Below are 18,590 nucleotides of genomic sequence, written 5' to 3'. Positions count from 1 at the left end.
TAAGCTTTTTTAAACTCTCCCTCTGCTGCCATGTGGTCAGCCATGTGTGATGAGAATGGAGATCGATAGTGCGATGCTCATCTAGGATGCCTTTTCTGTGCGCTGTGTTTGAGTCGGTGAAAACTGTCAAAAAGAACTGCGAGCGTGTAGAGAGAACAGCACATGCGCAGCGAGAACTGCAAATGTGTAAACGAGATTGAACGATCACAGACACAACTGCAACAGGCCCGGCGGCTGTTTAAACGCTCTGGGGGGCATCCACTTATTTAGGGGGGGCCCATTTTGTAAAATGAATTAAATCATATTCTTTCCCATTTTACTTCCTTATAATGGCATTAAACAATAGAAACAATCAATCATATGACATATGATTACAATACAATGTTATATACAGTTCCTTCCGATTTTATTATTATTATTATTATTGTTATTATTACCGCATTAGCTGCAATGTAGCGTCTGAGTCAAGTTGAGTACTTGAAACAAATAGAGTGAGCAGCTCTACAGAAAGGAAAGTACATATAATGCTTACTTTCATCTGATTATTCAAAATTGAAGAGAAAAAAAGATCTTACTGTTATAAACAAACCTTGCGGGTTGCAGTTTTTGGGCTTTATTTATTTGGAATGTGCTTGTTTGGGCGTTAATTATTATTAGCCTACATTTGCGTTTTCTAGCTATCTAAAAAACAAAAAATTAAAGCAGGGAACATATTCAGGTGTAGTACTGAGGGTATTATTATTATTATTATTATTATTATTATTATTATTATTATTATTATTATTATTTATAGATCCAGAACCATATAAAAAAATCATCATAAATGCATACAATAATTCGTACTAGTGTTTTCTATGGGTGCGTTGCATGCAGACTTTCACAATTCTGGCCAGAATTTGCACAGATTCAGAAGACTGATCGGGAAACCATTGGCTAAATTGGTTAAAGTCTGTGCAGAATAACAGAAGTATCCGTGTCATAAATGCACCTATATCTACAGTCATAAAGTGTTGACAGCAGCCGCCCCGCCCCCTCTGTTTGATTGGTTGTTGTAGGAGGTCGCTTGTTTTGGGAACCAATAGGGCTTGTTGCCAATAAAAAACCTGGCAACCCTGTTTTTGAAACACAGTATTTCCAGTAGTAGTTCGTATACATTTTACAGAAACAAATTGCACTTTAATTTTATTTTGCTTTTTTTTATGGCAATTTATTGTCTAAACTGGGGATGCAAGCCCCCCTGAGGCCCGTCCATAGCGCCGTGCCTGAACTGCAAATGTGTAAACGAAACTGCACGTGTAAACGTGATTGAACGAGCGCAGAACTGAATTTTAAGTGTAAAATACTTATAGTTGTGCACATACAAGTTGTATTTCTGTGCTCGCTAATTTTGACAGTGAATTCACTCCATACACAACTCCTATAACCACACAGCTACACAAAGTTTGGTGCATTTACAACACGCAGACTTTCGTCATTCTGCATAGATTTTCAAGATAATTGGTTTTGTTCTTGTACTACTAATCTACGTAACTCTGAATATAATCTGACCATTCAGCCAGTAAATTCACAGTATTTGTGTAGATTCTGAGCAGAATTAAGTAAATCCGTGTACGCGATCGTGACTAAATTGGTCAGGATCTGCCAGAATGATGATCGCCCCCTTTTATGTGAAATAAAGTTAATAGTTAATGTTAATCACACGCACATCCAACTTACTTAGTAGGTGCAGGGTACAAAAAAATCCATATAAAGTAAAAAAAAAAAAAAAAAATACCCACACAACACTAACCGCAGATCCAATGCATATCTCATTATCATACACACAATGTTTTGTGTTTTTGTTATTTATTTTGAAAAAACAATACAAACACTAAAACCAGGTTTAATAAGATCAGACACAGGGGTTCACCAGGACAAGTGTTGGCAACCCCTGCCTACATGAAAAGCTCATGTGTCTGTTGCATTTAAGTAGCCAAATATATGATATTCATATTTATTTTAAATCAAGTAAATAATAACAATACATATTGTTGTATTTAAGAAATTAAATTTTATTTCAAAAGTTACCAATATACACTGTTTATCCCAAAGCTCACTTTTGCAGAGTTTCTTTCTTGCTTTCTACGTGCTGCTTTATTGTCAGCTCCAGCACTGTCCTCAATGGTTCAATGCTGACCAACCTCCGTGTGAGCCAATCATACAGCGGGATATTAAACACATGACCTCCAGCAAGTGTCTGTGTGAGTTGTGCTGACAAGATCATGTCATAATATCAAACAAGCTTGTGAAGTAGTGTTTCATAATAAATAATTACAGATAAACTGAAAATAATTTAGAGTGTGTTTCAAATGGGTATAAATCAGTAAAATCCAAACTCCTCAAACACAAAAATCTGGTAATTTATTGGTAAAAGTCATTATTTATATATTTTTTTAAAGAAAGAATAAAAAATCAAAATCTTTCAAGTTTAAAACAAAGCACTTGTCTAAAATACTTATTTAGCAGCATACAGGCCCCTACTGAACTGACCATTTGTATATTGTAATGTTTGGATATATGTTTTTATTAATTCATTTAGCTGATGTATAGTAGTTTATATTCAAGGCAATTTAGAATAACTGCTAAAATCATTAAAATACGGACTGTTAATGTTGTTTTGTATAGTTTCTACTGTAATTAACATTTATACTACATATACATTGATCAGACAGTACTAGCTTCAATTTTGCATTTACATATTTGTGTTTATTAGTGGATGGTAGCATGTTTTATTGAAGTGGGTGGATTGGATGGCTGTAAGGGGAGGAGGAAGCCGTCATGACAAAAGATGATTATGTGGTTCTTTCCTATTGTGTTTATCAATATCCTCATTATTTTCTGTGTACATTTCCAACTTTCCAGTATTTTTGTTGTAAATGAATCAGTAATTTAGTCATGGAAAAAAAAAATGTGTGGGAACCCTGAATGATGATCATTAGCACCTGTTTGGTATAATTGTTTAATCATACACCTGACTATATGATCTTATTGATCTTTTATATGATAGGCTTTTGATACAGTGGGTCATGCTACAGTGAGGGAAAAAAGTATTTGTACGTTTGCCCACTGACAAAGAAATGATCAGTCTATCATTTTAATGGTAGGTGTATTTTAACAGTGAGAGACAGAATAACAACAAAAAAAAGTTATACATTGATTTGCATGTTAATGAGGGAAATAAGTATTTGATCCCCTTTCAATCAGCAAGATTTCTGGCTCCTAATTTGAGTGCTCCTAATCTCAGCTCGTTACCTGTATAAAAGACACCTGTCCACAGAAGCAATCAATCAATCAGATTCCAAACTCTCCACCATGGCCAAGACCAAAGAGCTGTCCAAGGATGTCAGGGACAAGATTGTAGACCTACACAAGGCTGGAATGGGCTACAAGACCATCGCCAAGCAGCTTGGTGAGAAGGTGACAACAGTTGGTGCGATTATTCACAAATGAAAGAAACACATAATAACTGTCAGTCTCCCGCGGTCTGGGGCTCCAAGGAAGATCTCACCTCGTGGAGTTTCAATGATCATGAGAACGGTGAGGAATCAGCCCAGAACTACACGGGAGGATCTTGTTAATGATCTTAAGGCAGCTGGGACCATAGTCACCAAGAAAACTATTGGTAACACAGTACGCCGTGAAGGACTGAAATCCTGCAGCGCCCGCAAGGTCCCCCTGCTCAAGAAAGCACATGTACAGGCCCGTCTGAAGTTTGCCAATGAACATCTGAATGATTCAGAGGAGAACTGTGTGACAGTGTTGTGGTCAGATGAGACCAAAATCGAGCTCTTTGGCATCAACTCAGCTCGCCGTGTTTGGAGGAGGAGGAATGCTGCCTATGACCCCAAGAACACCATCCCCAACGTCAAGCATGGAGGTGGAAACATTATGCTTTGGGGGTGTTTTTCTGCTAAGGGGACGGGACAACTGCACCGCATCAAAGGGACGATGGACGGGGCCATGTACCGTCAAATCTTGGGTGAGAACCTCCTTCCCTCAGCCAGGGCATTGAAAATGGGTCGTGGATGGATATTCCAGCATGACAATGACCCAAAACACACAGCCAAGGCAACAAAGGAGTGGCTCAAGAAGAAGCACATTAAGGTCCTGGAGTGAGCTAGCCAGTCTCCAGACCTTAATCCCATAGAAAATCTGTGGAGGGAGCTGAAGGTTCGAGTTGCCAAACATCAGCCTCGAAACCTTAATGACTTGGAGAGGATCTGCAAAGATGAGTGGGACAAAATCCCTCCTGAGATGTGTGCAAACCTGGTGGCCAACTACAAGAAACGTCTGACCTCTGTGATTCCCAACAAGGGTTTTGCCACCAAGTACTAAGTCGAAGGGGTCAAATACTTATTTCCCTCATTAACATGCAAATCAATTTATAACTTTTTTGAAATGCGTTTTTCTGGATTTTTTTGTTGTTATTCTGTCTCTCACTGTTAAAATACACCTACCATTAAAATCATTTTAGCCAGTTACATTTTTTCAATTTTGAAATCCTTATCCGTCATTCACCCAAATATTTGATTTATTTTTTTGCACACCTAATAAGCACATAAAAGCACCGCTAAAACATTACAGTATTAAATACATTAACAATTAGGCATAAGGCTACTTTTACAAAATATCGCCTGATATTATTAATCCATTTGACCGTATTTTCACATCCAGTAATTTTGTATATTTAATAAAGCCGGGAAAACACATTAGTTATTAATTTAGGCTACTACTGCGCTTTATTGACCTGTTGTGTAGATGTTGGCCAAGCTACAGATCTCATGAGGATGTTTGCTCTGCTGCGCTCACATCTACACATGTCATCTGGGCTTGTTTTGCCAGGAAAAAAGGGAGGATGACAGCAATGGTGGCACTTCTTCTGCACACAGTTCAACATTGCGTCTTTTCTCCGCAACTTCTGCAACAATGACTGGATCCGACTATGCAGCTGCAGTCCCAGCGGAAAATGTGCGAAACCAGAAAGTTGTGTAAAGTTTTGTGTGGATGTTTTGAAGGCTGGTTTTCCGTGCGCTGGAATGCAGCTGTGTTTTCTTAAGAAGGGAAGATGGCAGCCATCACGCTGGCTGGTGCATCCCCTTTCCCTACACTAAAACGCCTGAAAACGGTCATTTGGCGACCACTTGGTGTTAAAACACGTCTGCTTATGTATGACAACGTCCTCTCTCGAAATGATGGCGACTGTCATGGCGGTTTCCGATCAATGCTACGCTGCAGGCCCTCTATGCTGGTGTATAATGCACATACTGTATAATGCATGAGAAATCAGAAACCGATCCCAACATTAAATGATTATTATTATTCTGCATGCACACTCCATGTAGGCAGTAGTAAAGATTACGTTCTACAGTTGTGTGTCTTTTTCCAGTAGTTTATTCCAGTGGTGTCTTGTGATACGGAGTGTGTCCACTATAATATGAGCAGTGATATGTACCACTCCTTTTTAAATTCACAATAAATAAACAATCCATTTACAGTTACATACATTTATAGTTCCAGTTATGGACTTTAATCTTGTCTGCACTTATCATCTTTTTCATTCTAGGATGTGAGACCTTATATTGTTTTCTGTACATCTCATATATACTTGTGTAAATTGTGAATTTGTAAAATGTATTATGCCTTGAATTGCACTGTTATTGCACTTTGCATCTGCTAATAATAATAATAATAATAATAATAATAATAATAATAATAATAATAATGATAATAATAATAATAACTAAGCCAGCTAAATGGGACTTTTCCAGCTCAGGTTCATGCACCAGATGTGCAGCTACCAACTCTAGCTACTGGCCTAGTGTAGCTTTTGTGTGTCTCTGTGCATATGCAACATGAAGAGAAAACAGAAAACACTCTGAGTCATTTTCTCACTTATGTAATTCATTAATCAATCGTATATGTTTCTGATGTGTTTTTCCTTTGCTTATCAGTCCCACAGCGACGTGTTAGCCCCTCCCCCTGAGTGTCACACATCCACATGACGCATTTGCATTAGTTTTAGCTCCAAGAGCTGTTTCTTTTTATTATTATTATTATTATTATTATTATTTTTATTATTTCTTGGCAGATGCCCTTATCCAGGGCGACTTACAACATACGTGCAATACAAAGTGCAAAAATACAGTTCGGTAAAGGCATCAATCATTATAAATTCAATTTAAATAAGATAAATAAGTTCCAATTTACAATTTACACAGGCATGTACAGTAAGTGAGGTCCTACATCCTGGACGGTAAAAGCTAAGTGCTGTCAAGATGTAGAGTCACAGTCAAGGGCTACGGGAAAGAGAGCAAGGAGGAAAACAATCAAGAACGCAAGAAGCATAATAAAACTGTGAAGTGCTATCTAGCGGGGATAAAAGGACTAATATTACAAGTACTGAAAAGATGCGTCTTGAGTAAGCGCCAGAATGAGGTCAAGGACTCTGCTGTTTTGACTTAGGTGGGCAGGTCGTTCCACCATTTAGGGGCCAGGGATGAGAAGGAGCGGCTCTGGAGGAAGGGGAGTGGAGAGGAGGTAGAGTTAGTCTTCTGGCACCAGTAGAGCGCAGTGGTCTGGAGGGGATGTATGGAGAGACATTTATTTCCCTCTTTGCTTTCCTGATCTCTTTCTTAAGATCTCTTTGCAGCTCAACATATTCTTTGTATTTTGTTTTGTCTCCATCCCTTTTGTATCCGCTATACAACATTTTCTTTCTCTTGATATTTTTTTTGCATACCTCTATTAAACCATTTTGGCCAGTGTTTTTTGGTCCTCAATTTGCTAAGTACAGATTTCTCCTGAGCCTCAAGTAGTATAATCTTAAAATATACCCATCCATTTTCGACTGAATCTGTATCCAGTGCTCCAGTCTAACTCGTCTAAGTGCCGCCTCATACCTTCAATGTTTGCTTTTCTAAAATTGTAGACCATTGTTTTAGACTTGGACCTTGTTTTTTGAAAGTGTGCCTCAAAGCTAACCATATTGTGATCACAATTTGCCATTGGTTCTCTAACTAGTGTCCCTCTGACTCTTATCTTGGTCATTTGAAAAGATTAATGCATGCACTCTCTCTGGTTGGTTCCCTGACAAATTGAGTTAGAAAACAGTCATTTACCATCTCAACCATTTCTATTTCTGCTTCTGTAGTCCCAACCGGGCTTTCCCTGTCTATGTTTGGGAAATTGAAATCCCCCATTACACTCACCTAAAGGATTATTAGGAACACCTGTTCAATTTCTCATTAATGCAATTATCTAACCAACCAATCACATGGCAGTTGCTTCAATGCATTTAGGGGTGTGGTCCTAGTCAAGACAATCTCCTGAACTCTAAACTGAATGTCTGAATGGGAAAGAAAGGTGATTTAAGCAATTTTGAGCGTGGCATGGTTGTTGGTGCCAGACGGGCCGGTCTGAGTATTTCACAATCTTCTCAGTTACTGGGATTTTCACACACAACCATTTCTAGGGTTTACAAAGAATGGTGTGAAAAGGGAAAAACATCCAGTATGCGGCAGTCCTGTGGGCAAAAATGCCTTGTTGATGCTAGAGGTCAGAGGAGAATGGGCCGACTGATTCAAGCTGATAGAAGAGCAACTTCGACTGAAATAACCACTCGTTACAACCGAGGTATGCAGCAAAGCATTTGTGAAGCCACAACACGTACAACCTTGAGGTGGATGGGCTACAACAGCAGAAGACCCCACCGGGTACCACTCATCTTCACTACAAATAGGAAAAAGAGGCTACAATTTGCACAAGCTCACCAAAATTGGACAGTTGAAGACTGGAAAAATGTTGCCTGGTCTGATGAGTCTCGATTTCTGTTGAGACATTCAGATGGTAGAGTCAGAATTTGGCGTAAACAGAATGAGAACATGGATCCATCATGCCTTGTTACCACTGTGCAGGCTGGTGGTGGTGGTGTAATGGTGTGGGGGATGTTTTCTTGGCACACTTTAGGCCCCTTAGTGCCAATTGGGCATCGTTTAAATGCCACGGCCTACCTGAGCATTGTTTCTGACCATGTCCATCCCTTTATGACCACCATGTACCCATCCTCTGATGGCTACTTCCAGCAGGATAATGCACCATGTCACTAAGGTCGAATCATTTCAAATTGGTTTCTTGAACATGACAATGAGTTCACTGTACTAAACTGGCCCCCACAGTCACCAGATCTCAACCCAATAGAGCATCTTTGGGATGTGGTGGAACGGGAGCTTCGTGCCCTGGATGTGCATCCCACAAATCTCCATCAACTGCAAGATGCTATCCTATCAATATGGGCCAACATTTCTAAAGAATGCTTTCAGCACCTTGTTGAATCAATGCCACATAGAATTAAGGCAGTTCTGAAGGTGAAAGGGGGTCAAACACAGTATTAGTATGGTGTTCCTAATAATCCTTTAGGTGAGTGTATAACAGCCACATCCTTGCTACATGCAGTCCTGATCACACTGTACAATGCAACATCTTGCTGAATTAAGTTATATCAGCATTTTTTTGTGTTCTAGGTAAGTTGGTATTATGATTTTATTTCTATGTATTTATTTAAATATCAGCTACAGCCATTTAGAAATAACAACAACACAAACTTAAATCAATAGAACCGTTACTTTATTGTTACACATCTCTGGGCTTGATAGCAGAAAACAAAAAAACAAACAAACAAACAAAAATATATATATATGTATATGTGTGTGTGTGTGTGCGTGTGTGTTAGTGTTTGCTTGGATATCATGTGACAAGGCTTTGTTAAAAGTAACTATGTAACTTGTAGTTCATTTAAAAAGCACTTGGAAATACTTTTTTACTTTTACTTGAGTCATTTTTTTATACCAGTACTTTTTCTTCCACTTGAGTAAACTTTCATCGAAGTAACAGTACTTCTACTTGAGTAGGATTTTTCAGTACTCTTTCCACCTCTGAGTATAACTACCTTGTGTCTTGTTGCTGTGCTCATTCTTGCCATGTTGTATGACTTTTGACAGTAAACTGTCTTCAGCAGCCTCACCTTGTTAGCTGAGTTTGACTGTTCCTCACCCAGTTTTTTTCCTCCTACACAGCTGTTTCTGTTTCAGTAAATGATTGTGTTTCAACCTACATATTGCATTGATTATCATTAGCACCTGTGTGGTATAATTGTTTCATCATACATCTGACTATATGCCTACAAAATCTCTGACTTTGTGCAAGTGTACCTAGAAGAATTGATGCTGTTTTGAAGGCAAAGGGTGGTCACACCAAATATGGATTTGATTTAGATGTATCTTCTGTTCACTCACTTTGCATCTTGTTAATTGATAAATATAATCTATTAACATGTCTATTTTTGAAAGCATTCAACTTTACTAATATTTACTTTATTAATAACAATTTGAATACTGCCATCATGAAGTTCAACATGCTGCTGGCAGGTGGGCTGCACCTGATCGACATGGAGTCCAGCACAGAGATATTTAGCTGCTGCTGTTCATTATTTAAATGCTATTTTCCTGTTGTATTCCTTGTGTAGGTGGGTATGTGTGGTTGAAAAGAAACAGTGCCTTTGCGGGATTGTGCTCACAGCCAGCCCCCTAGTTTTCCTCCTCATGATTTCATGCTGTGGGTTCAGGCTTGAGGATGGTCATACCTGCTTGAGCCTGCAAGAAACAACAGAAACAAATCAGAAACATGACCATTGCAGACATTTACACTCAATTAACAGTCACCTATAGGAGAGTGTTTGTTAACCCTTAAATATGGTCTTAAACCAGGATTATGCACAGAGTGGCCCATGTCGACTCCACTGCTTCCTGAATTGCACACACACAATCCCTAGGTACCTGCCTACCTGCTTTAAATAGCATAGTCTGAACACGTGATGCTGTCACTGACTGCAGTGTATTTCATGGAAACGGGAGGTGTACTTAATAAAGTGTCCACTTAAATACCTCATATATCTCTACCAGTTTTCACAAGAACCTTCAATCAGACAAGCTCGAAGGTGAACTTAACATTATTGTTAACTCCAGAACACTATAAAGCAAGCAAACACTACATGATCTTAATATTGATGAGGCAACATTTAGATGGTTATTAGTTACTGAAGAAATCCTGTTCAGTTTCCCATTAAACTGGAGCCTGAAGCATATGGGATCCACTAATGTTGTCAAGAAACACAATCCCACTATTAGTTTTGGACATGTATATTTAAAGGAAGGTCTTGCTTGAAATAAGTATTTTGCACAGAAAATAGGAAAACGCTTGTGGGGGGGGGGGTGTAGACTAAATAATAATAATACAACAGGCTAATTTAAAATCTGTCTCCTTCACACTTCCTTTTCACCTTTGTTACTCAAGAGAAAATAAGGACATTGAATGGAATGTAACAAAAACATATTGTGGCTTTGATGTCAATAAATCCTAATCTTCCCCTCAGATCAAAGCTACGGGATTGTCATAAGGCAGGACGCAGACTAGGGAAAGCCAAGCTAGGCAAGCTAGATCCCAGGTTAGTGTCTTGGCCAGGACTCATACTTAGGAAGGAACACACCAAACACATTGTTAACGCACTTGAGATCTTGAGGCCTGGCAACTGAAATACAGGAAGGCAACAACACCAGAGAGAAATAATCAATCGTACGTGTTTTTGATGTGTTTTTCCTTTGCTTATCAATCCTGCAGCGATGTGTTAGCCCCTCCCCCTGAGTGTCACACACCCACATGACGCACAATGACCTCATCAGCGGAGCTGTGTGTGTCTGTGACGTGTACACTGAGACTCTGCCCTGTCTGTACACAGGACTGTCCAAACGAACGACAACAACACACCGGCTAACTGAAACTGTAATTTAGACAAACTCACAAGGCTGTCGGGATGGCACAATCCCTCCCAGGCAGAACTGCTCATAGTACAATTAATGGCCGCTTTAAATCTGAATATAGACAAAGACTGTGCCAGACACAAGCAGTTACACTGATCGATAGCTCTCAACAATGCTAAATAATAACAGCCTACAGTGTTACTGCTTCTGATTTACAACACAGTAAACAATCGATGTATCTCTTAGCTAAAGTAGAAGACACGTGAAAAAAAATATACTTAACTGGGGTGAGCTAGGCGACTCCTCTGCTGGCTTGCCTGAGTGTCCAGTGGCATAGTTGAGTTGCTTGGCCTTGTTGCCACTTTGGAGGTATGGCTTTTTGGCAGCAGGTCTTCCATGAAGGCCACTTCTGACCAGACTTCTCCGGACTGTAGATGGGTGTACCAGGGTCCCACTGTTTTCTGCCAATTCTGAGCTGATGGCACTGCTGGACATCTTCCGATTGCGAATGGAAGTAAACATGATGTGTATTTTATCTGCTGCAGTAAGTTTCCTTGGCCGACCACTGCGTCTACGGTCCTCAACGTTGCCCGTTTCTTTGTGCTTCTTCAAAAGAGCTTGGACAGCACATCTGGAAACCCCTGTCAGCCTTGAAATTTCTGCCTGGGAGAGACCTTGCTGACGCAGTGTAACTACCTTGTGTCTTGTTGCTGTGCTCAGTCTTGCCATGGTGTATGACTTTTGACAGTAAACTGTCTTCAGCAGCCTCACCTTGTTAGCTGAGTTTGGCTGTTCCTCACCCAGTTTTATTCCTCCTACACAGCTGTTTCTGTTTCAGTAAATGATTGTGTTTCAACCTACGTATTGAACTGATCAGGGATCCCACGGTCATGGAAAATCCTGGAAAAGTCATGGAAAAAAAATGGTCATGGAAAGTCATGGAAAAGTCATGGAAAATGACCAAACAATTTGAAGTCATGGGAAATAGCTGCACATATACACAGCCAAACCCATTCACAACATACATGGGCTATAATGTACACTCTGATATAAAGTAACAGTTTCATGGTGCAGAATAAAATTGTATTAAATCTTGTTTAAAATTTCCTTTTAGTACGTACTCTGTAATACATGTGATTATTATGAACGTCATGGCACACAGCGATATGTGCCAGATATTATGTACACAGGGATTTCCAAGTCTTGGGAGAGTCTGTGTGAAGCACATATTCGCTAAGTACAACTCCTATAACCACACAGCTACACAAAGAAGCTCGAAGCATTCACAACACACAGACTTCCGTCTGATAATTGGTTTTGTTCTTGTACTACTAATCTACGTAACTCTGAATATAATCTGACCAGCCAGTAAATTCACAGTATTTGTGTAGATTCTGAGCAGACTGACGTAAATCTGTGTACACGATCGTGACAAAATTGGTCAGGATCTGCTAGAATGATGATCGCCTTTTTATGTGAAATAAAGTTAATAGTAAATGTTAATCACACGCACATCCAACTTACTTAGTAGGTAGTAAAAAGAAAGAAATACCTGCACACTTACAACAGCTCCAATGCACAAATAAAAAGTATTTACGTAACCTATGCTTCACAGGTTTTTAGCAAAAACGTTTCGATCTACACCATATGGATCCTGATGAAGATCTCTTGTAGATCGAAATGTTGCTTTCGTGAAATAAAGTTGAAATGCTGTTTTTATCGATGTTTTCTCATTATCATACAGTGTTCTGTGTTTTTGTTTATTTTGAAAAACAAACAAACACTAAAAACAGGTTTAATAAGATTATATATATATATATATATATATATATATATATATATATATATAATATGTGTGTGTGCACTATAGCCTACATCAGTGTTTCTCATCCCAGGTCCTGACAAACCACTGTCTCTTCTAATGTTCGCTCACCTGTGCTCTCAGCTCTCAGTTCTCAGTTATTTAAACAAATAACTGTAATTGAATAATTAATTGATTCATTAGAAATGTCCTGTTATTTTCCGCTCTCATGTGTTGGTTGATAATTCCATTTAAGGTTTCAATGAAACAAGTGAGCGCTCAGACATAGGGGTTCACCAGGACAAGTGTTGACAACCCCTGCCTACATGAAATGCTCATGTGTCTGTTGCATTTAAGTAGCCAAATATATGATATGCATATTTATTTTACATCAAGTAAATAATAACAATACATATTGTTGTATTTAAGAAATTAAATTTTATTTCAAAAGTTACCAATATACACTGTTTATCCCAAAGCTCACTTTTGCAGAGTTTCTTTCTTGCTTTCTACGTGCTGCTTTATTGTCAGCTCCAGCACTGTCCTCAATGGTTCAATGCTGACCAACCTCCGTGTGAGCCAATCATACAGCGGGATATTAAACACATGACCTTCAGCAAGTGTCTGTGTGAGTTGTGCTGACAAGATCATGTCATAATATCAAACAAGCTTGTGAAGTAGTGTTTCATAATAAATAATTACAGATAAACTGAAAATAATTTAGAGTGTGTTTCAAATGGGTATAAATCAGTAAAATCCAAACTCCTCAAACACAAAAATCTGGTAATTTATTGGTAAAAGTCATTATTTATATATTTTTTTAAAGAAAGAATAAAAAATCAAAAGCTTTCAAGTTTAAAACAAAGCACTTGTCAAAAATACTTCTTTAACAGCGTACAGGCCCCTACTGAACTGACCATTTGTATATTGTAATGTTTGGATATATGTTTTTATTAATTCATTTAGCTGATGTATAGTAGTTTATATTCAAGGCAATTTAGAATAACTGCTAAAATCATTAAAATATGGACTGTTAATGTTGTTTTGTATAGTTTCTACTGTAATTAACATTTATACTACATATACATTGATCAGACAGTATTAGGTTCAATATTGCATTTACATATTTGTGTTTATTAGTGGATGGTAGCATGTTTTATTGAAGTGGGTGGATTGGATAGCTGTAAGGGGAGGAGGAAGCCGTCATGACAAAAGATGATTATGTGGTTCTTTCCTATTGTGTTTATCAATATCCTCATTATTTTCTGTGTACATTTCCAACTTTCCAGCATTTTTGTTGTAAACGAATACATAATTTGGACATGGGAAAAAAAAAAAGATTTGCGTTTGAACCCTCATTGATGATCATTAGCACCTGTTGGGTATAATTGTTTAATCATACACCTGACTATATGCCTACAAAATCCCTGACTTTGTGCATGTGTACCTAGAAGAATTGATGCTGTTTTGAAGGCAAAGGGTGGTCACACCAAATATGGATTTTATTTAATTTTTCTTCTGTTCACTCACTTTGCATTTAGTTAATTGATAAATATAATCTATTAACATGTCTATTTTTCAAAGCATTCTTACTTTACAGCATTTTTTCACACCTGCCTAAAACATTTGCACAGTACTGTATACAGTGAGGGAAAAAAGTATTTGATCCCCTGCTGATTTTGTACGTTTGCCCACTTACAAAGAAATGATCAGTCTATCATTTTAATGGTAGGTGTATTTTAACAGTGGGAGACAGAATAACATCAAAAAAATCCAGAAAAACGCATTTCAAAAAAGTAATAATTTGATTTGCATGTTAATGAGGGAAAGAAGTATTTGATCCCCTATCAATCAGCAAGATTTCTGGCTCCCAGGTGTCTTTTATACAGGTAACGAGCTGAGATTAGGAGCACTATCTTAAAGGGAGTGCTCCTAATCTCAGCTCGTTACCTGTATAAAAGACACCTGTCCACAGAAGCAAGCAATCAATCAGATTCCAAACTCTCCACCATGGCCAAGACCAAAGAGCTGTCCAAGGATGTCAGGGACAAGATTGTAGACCTACACAAGGCTGGAATGGGCTACAAGACCATCGCCGAGCAGCTTGGTGAGAAGGTGACAACAGTTGGTGCGATTATTCTCAAATGGAAGAAACACAAAATAACTGTCAGTCTCCCTTGGTCTGGGGCTCCATGCAAGATCTCACCTTGTGGAGTTTCAATGATCATGAGAACGGTGAGGAATCAGCCCAGAACTACACGGGAGGATCTTGTTAATGATCTCAAGGCAGCTGGGACCATAGTCACCAAGAAAACAATTGGTAACGCACTACGCCGTGAAGGACTGAAATCCTGCAGTGCCCGCAAGGTCCCCCTGCTCAAGAAAGCACATGTACAGGCCTGTCTGAAGTTTGCCAATGAACATCTGAATGATTCAGAGGAGAACTGGGTGAAAGTGTTGTGGTCAGATGAGGCCAAAATTGAGCTCTTTGGCATCAACTCAACTCGCCGTGTTTGGAGGAGGAATGACCCCAAGAACACCATCCCCACCGTCAAACATGGAGGTGGAAACCTTATGCTTTGAGGGTGTTTTTCTGCTTAGGGGACAGGACAACTGCACCACATCAAAGGGACGATGGATGGGGCCATGTACCGTCAAATCTTGGGTGAGAACCTCCTTCCCTCAGCCAGGGCATTGAAAATGGGTTGTGGATGGGTATTCCAGCATGACAATGACCCAAAACACACAGCCATGGCAACAAAGGAGTGGCTCAAGAAGAAGCACATTAAGGTCCTGGAGTGAGCTAGCCAGTCTCCAGACCTTAATCCCATAGAAAATCTGTGGAGGGAGCTGAAGGTTCGAGTTGCCAAACGTCAGCCTCGAAACCTTAATGACTTGGAGAGGATCTGCAAAGAGGAGTGGGACAAAATCCCTCCTGAGATGTGTGCAAACCTGGTGGCCAACTACAAGAAACGTCTGACCTCTGTGATTACCAACAAGGGTTTTGCCACCAAGTACTAAGTTGAAGGGGTCAAATACTGATTTCCCTCATTAACATGCAAATCAATTTATAACTTTTTTGAAATGTGTTTTTCTGGATGATTTTTTTGTTGTTATTCTGTCTCTCACTGTTAAAATACACCTACCATTAAAATTATAGACTGATCATTTCTTTGTCAGTGGGCAAATGTACAAAATCAGCAGGGGATCAAATACTTTTTTCCCCTCACTGTATATATATATATATATATATATATATATAATTTTACACTTCTTTCTACCGTAGCACAATTCTACTTTTGTGTTCTCTCTCTATACTCTCTTTTTGATCTGTCGCCTGCCATTAATAATACTATTAATAACAATTTCAATACTGTCATCACGAAGTTCATTTTTCAAGTGCATCATTGAATACCCCCGGGTCTGCTCTGCCAGATGAAGATACCAGCACTGTGTTGGATAGATAAATCACTATATATGTGCTGTGGCATGTCATTTTGTGCATTACAGTAACATATAATCAAAGCTGTAATTCTTCAGTTTCTCCTCCTAATTAAGTATCTGGAGTTTACAGCATCACCAACTATTACACATCTCTGCTTTACAGTGACAGCTGCACATTGTTCAAGATTGGTTAACACAGGTTGACCCGAGTCTGAGTGCGTTAAACAGATTCAATGCTGATTGTTCTTGTATCATGAGCATGTGCAGAATTGATAGAGGTTATGATATGTGGGTCAATGACGTGGCATGTCAATTCTGGTGTCCAAAGTATGTTTATAACATTAAAAAATATATATATTTTTAAATACACTACATTAAATGACTCAACTTCCCCCTGTTAATTACTCATGTTAGTATTAATTATAAATAATGAATCTTTAAGGAACTATTGAGCTCAAAATCCCAAAATGTAATTTCCGGGTAACTGTCCCGGCTTAAAATTTGAAAACAAAAATATGACAAATTTACAAAATATGAATAAAAGTATTTAAAATATTCTTGGGCATAATTGTATTGATGTTTTCTATGATTCCTACAAATATAGTGAAAATACTAAGCTTATTTACATTTTTATGACAGTAAGACTTTTGTCTCAAAATTGTGATTACTCTGTCATTCATGGATAACAGACATCATATGGACCATAATGCATCTTGATATGTCATGTGACATCATATTGTATCAAAAAGAAGGGAGCCCCAAAACATGTGCAAACGTCAGTAAGCGTCTCTTAAAATGTTGATATTTTGACCTTTTCGGTCACTGGTGCACTTTGTAGCAATATCATGTGTCCTTCTGGATAACACTAATAAAACAATTATAATGTTTTATTAAAAAACTATTTGATCTAAAGATTAAAGTGATGATAGCCAAGTTGTTGTTTGTTGAGCTCCAATTATGGATATCGGTACATTTGTATATGCCAACAATGGTAGAAATGTAATTAATTTCAAAATTCATTACCGTTACCCAGGAATTACATTTTCATGGGGAAAAATGTGATTCACCATTTTTTTTATTACATTCTTAAAATGAGCACATGTCAACACTCGAATAAGTATAGAAAGTGCTTAAATTTGATTTTTTAGCCAGTTTAATTTTTTCAATTTTGAAATCCTTATCCGTCATTCACCCATGTATTTATTTTTTTGCACACCTAATAAGCACATAAAAGCACCGCTAAAACATTACAGTATTAAATACATTAACAATTAGGCATAAGGCTACTTTTACAAAATATCGCCTGATATTATTAATCCATTTGACCGTATTTTCACATCCAGTAATTTTGTATATTTAATAAAGCCGGGAAAACACATTAGTTATTAATTTAGGCTACTACTGCGCTTTATTGACCTGTTGTGTATTTAATTTAAATTTGCATTATTATTATTATTATTATTCATTTTGTAGAAGAAAAGTAGATGTTGGCCAAGCTACAGATCTCATGAGGATGTTTGCTCTGCTGCGCTCACATCTACACATGTCATCTGGGCTTGTTTTGCCAGGAAAAAAGGGAGGATGACAGCAATGGTGGCACTTCTTCTGCACACAGTTCAACATTGCGTCTTTTCTCCGCAACTTCTGCAACAATGACTGGATCCGACTATGCAGCCGCAGTCCCAGCGGAAAATGTGCGAAACCAGAAAGTTGTGTAAAGTTTTGTGTGGATGTTTTGAAGGCTGGTTTTCCGTGCGCTGGAATGCAGCTGTGTTTTCTTAAGAAGGGAAGATGGCAGCCATCACGCTGGCTGGTGCATCCCCTTTCCCTACACTAAAACGCCTGAAAACGGTCATTTGGCGACCACTTGGTGTTAAAACACATCTGCTTATGCATGACAACGTCCTCTCTCGAAATGATGGCGACTGTCATGCCGGTTTCCGATCAATGCTACGCTGCAGGCCCTCTATGCTGGTGTATCTGGGGTAGTGAAATGGCTGCTGTATTCCCTTTCCCTGGCGAGCAGACAGGACGCATGCAGAGAAAAGAGCCGCTACCAGAACAGAGCTAGCATGTATGTAAACGACTTACTTACTTCTGTAACGAAAGCCAAAGACCATTTACACCCAGGCGCCAGTGGAAAAGCAGAAATATAATTCAGACAAGGTGTTCTTGGGGGAAAAGGGAGATGGCAGTTTTATAGGCAGCATCTATCCCTGCTGGGCACTTGCAGCAGCTGTGCGGTTTCCCATAGTTTCTTTTCCGATTACAAAACGAATAATGCCATTTCAGAGGTCCTTCCTGCAGAGTAATTGATCTGCTTTTATTTGGTTTCAGTCTGCCTCCTCCCACTGCATGTCAATAATCTGTGCGCAGACATGAATGCAGTTGCGCGACAAATGCAATTCAGCCATCTTACAAGCTGGCAAGAAACTTATATAAAAATAGTTCCCGGCCATACAAAAGTTCCTGCCCCCCTTTCCGGTTCCGTCTCT

At 38.7% G+C, this 18,590-nt stretch overlaps 1 long non-coding RNA gene across 1 annotated transcript; it reads right to left on the bottom strand.

Moving 5' to 3' along the window:
- Positions 1-8,644: 8,644 nt before the first annotated feature.
- On the bottom strand, positions 8,645-18,590 carry LOC136711917 (uncharacterized). The gene is made up of 3 exons (XR_010804788.1): positions 18,191-18,590; positions 11,134-11,750; positions 8,645-9,686 (listed from the first exon to the last, which is right to left on the bottom strand). It is a non-coding gene; the product is annotated as an uncharacterized LOC136711917 (long non-coding RNA).

Source organism: Amia ocellicauda, chromosome 16 (assembly GCF_036373705.1).
Source record: "Amia ocellicauda isolate fAmiCal2 chromosome 16, fAmiCal2.hap1, whole genome shotgun sequence".
In the NCBI taxonomy this organism is placed as follows: domain Eukaryota; kingdom Metazoa; phylum Chordata; class Actinopteri; order Amiiformes; family Amiidae; genus Amia; species Amia ocellicauda.
Note: the sequence above shows the minus strand (reverse complement) of the source record. Positions and strands in the feature narration are given on the sequence as shown.